Consider the following 3,370-nt stretch of genomic DNA (forward strand, 5'->3'; position numbering starts at 1 on the left):
TGCGGGGCGGGGGCGCGAGGGGTCCGCAGGCCAGAGAGGGAAGGCAAAGGGCGAGCGAATGACACCGGACAGACGTGGGCGTCGCGGGACAGATGTGGGCCTCGCGGGACAGACGCGGGCCCCGCGGGACTGGACTCAGGACAGTCACCGCTCCTGCAGGTGATAACCGGTCAGACACCTGCCCTGGGAAGGCAGGACCGCGTGGGATCCGGAACAGACACGGAAGAATTCGCCTTTGACGGGAGGAGGGACAAACTCTCCACTGAAGGGGAAGGAAGAAGAGGAAAACGGGGCTTGTGTTTCTCTCCGCAAGCGCTTACCGTGAGGCCAGTTAGAGGGACAGCGTAAGGACCCCAAGAGCTGGAACATGGCCGTGCCCAAATCTGGAACCTGAGTCCCTCACCTGCCACTCGGCTGAGGAGTGAGGACTGCCGGTCACCTGTTAGCAAGAATTTCTGCTAATAGGATTGAATCAAAAGGAACCTACAGCCTGGATCAGCCAAGCCTGAAGAACGTGGAGATTAATTCCTCTGAGGGCTACTGCACGCTATTTCTGGCCTCTGCCACGATAATCTAAAAGAAAAACTCAAACAATGAGGTTTTGTCTCAAAATGAAATAATCTCAAAGCAGTGCCAAAGGCCTTGCCCGCCCTCAAGTAGAATAGCATAAAAAACAAACTCAAAACCTTGCTATAAAAGTAACCCAGGGGGAAGAGGCCAAAAGAAAAACGACAACTTGCTCTCAGCTCGGGGCGGCCAAGGGAGAGCCGACCCCAGCCGGATCAGCCCAGTTCTGGTGCCGAGACTGGAGGTGAAGTTGGCTGCACAGATTCGGAAAGCCTCGCCATGCTGAGCTCCCTGCCTTGGCTCTCGGACAAGAAAGGGAACTTGTGACCAAAAGGGACACTCCAGAAAGAATTTCAATGAAGTAGAACTTGAGCAAAAACAATAAGTTGCCCAGATTTCTTGGCTCCGGGGCACAGGGCCCCTGGCGTGTGGACTGAATGTCATCAGCCGAGAACACAGCCTGGATTGGTAGCTACGGGGCCCATGGCCCCCACAGTCCCCCTGGGCCGGCTTCCTGGTGACCGCGATTTGGTGCGTGCCAATCCCCCCCCCCCCCCCATGCGCTGCTTTCCCTCCTCCGAGTGGCTCCCAGGGAAACCTTTCCCACCCTGGACACCGTGATAAATATTCTTCGCTACGATGCCATCCTTGTTTGGCTTCGTAAAAAAAATTTTCCTTTGGGGGCCGGGCACGGTGGCTCCTGCCTGTGATCCCAGCACTCTGGGAGGGCCGAGGCAGGAGGATCGCTTGAGCTCAGGAGTTCGAGACCCGCCTGAGCAAGAGCGAGACCCCGTCTCTACCAAAAATAGAAAGAAATGATTTGGACAGCTAAAAATATATATAGAAAAAATTAGCCGGGCATGGTGGCGCATGCCTGTAGTCCCAGCTACTCAGGAGGCTGAGGCAGTAGGATCACTTAAGCCCAGGAGTCTGAGGTTGCTGTGAGCGAGGCTGACACCACGGCACTCTAGCCCGGGCAACAGAGCGAGACTCTGTCAAGAAAAGAAAAGAAGAGAAGAGAGGGGAGGGGAGGGGAGGGGACAAAAGGACAGAAACTGACATTCAAAATCATTGTCCCTTGGCCGGGCGCGGTGGCTCACGCCTGTAATCCTAGCCCTCTGGGAGGCCGAGGCAGGTGGATCGCTTGAGGTCAGGAGTTCGAGACCAGCCTGAGCAAGAGTGAGACCCCGTCTCTACTAAAAATTGAAAGAAATTATATGGACAGCTAAAAATATGTATAGAAAAAATTAGCCGGTCATGGTGGCACATGTCTGTAGTCCCAGCTACTCGGGAGGCTGAGGCAGGAGGATCGCTTAAGCCCAGGAGTCTGAGGTTGCTGTGAGCTAGGCTGACGTCACGGCACTCACTCTAGCCCAGGCAACACAGCGAGACTCCGTCTCAAAAAAAAAAAAAAAACAAAATCATTGTCCCAGCATAAAGCTGACAAGCAGCGAGCTACACCTTCTGTAAGAGAACAAAATGTTTTTCAGTGACGTCTGTTAATTTCTAACATGCACCAATATTTTAAACTGTTTACTGAAGAATTAAATACACAGTGGAACATGCAGCATATACACTCGTACATACATAAGTGATAAGTACCCCACTTTCATGGAGTTTTGCAAATCGAACATACGTGTGTGGTCATCACCCAAACTAAGAAACTGGACACTCCCAGCACCTCCAAACCCAGGCTGCACACCCCCTCTTCAAGCCTGTCTTGTCAATAACTCCAAGAGTAGCCGTGTCTGGACTTCTAACACAGAAATTAGTCTTGCCTGTTTTTGAACATACATGGAGTCGTATGACATCACGTAGTAGGCTCTTTTTTGTCTGTCGGTTTTGCCCCAGTTTGGTGGAATCCGTCCACGTTGTTGTGGTTCCCTCCTGCGTGTTGCCGAGTCATCTTCCACGGGGAGGCCACGCCCCGTGCGTCTGTCCGTCCTGGCAGGGGACGGGAATCCAGGTGGTTTCCAGCTGGGGCTTTTGCTGCTGTTCGCGTGACTGTCTTTCAGTGACCAAGTGTATGAATTTTTGTTCCATAAACACCTAGGGGTGGAATCGCTGGGTCCCAGGAAGAGCACACGGCCTGCTCGAGTAGCTGTCAGTTTCCCGAAGGGTCTGGACCGATCCGCAGGCTGCCCTGTTTCCCTCCCTTGCCAGAACCGAATCCTCGTCACTGTCAGTCTTGCATTCCAGCCACTCTAGTGAAGCTGGGGCCCCCCAGATTTGAGACAGAGTCTCACTCTGTCACCCGGGCTAGAGTGCCGTGGCATCATCATAGCTCACAGCAACCTCAAACTCCTGGGCTCAAGCCATCCTCCTGCCTCAGCCTCCCGAGTAGCTGGGACTACAGGCATGTGCCACCATGCCCAGCTAATTTTTTCTATATGTTTTTAGTTGTCCAGCTAATTTCTTTCTATTTTAGTAGAGACGGGGTCTCGCTCTTGCTCAGGCTGGGAGATTTGATTTCAGTATCAACTGAAATCAAAGTTGGCAGATTTTTTTTTTTTAATTTCATTTTGATTTCAGTACCAACTGTTGGCTGCCTTTTTTTTTTTTAAACTGCTACTTCAGTTTCGTTTCCTGTCACACAGTGCCTGAGATACTTTCGTTCCAGTTTCTTCTTTTGACTTAAAATCATCCATCCTACAAGAAATTCTGTTGAGTTCATTATTGTCTTTTCCAGCTCATCTTTTCTTTGTGTTCCCCCCCCCCCCCGGAGGCTTTCAGTGGTCCTTGCACAGACCTCAGACCCACCCCCCCAGGGCGACGGCTCCGGGCACCTCAGAAACTCGGGGTC

This window comes from Lemur catta, chromosome 24 (assembly GCF_020740605.2).
Source record: "Lemur catta isolate mLemCat1 chromosome 24, mLemCat1.pri, whole genome shotgun sequence".
Taxonomy (NCBI): domain Eukaryota; kingdom Metazoa; phylum Chordata; class Mammalia; order Primates; family Lemuridae; genus Lemur; species Lemur catta.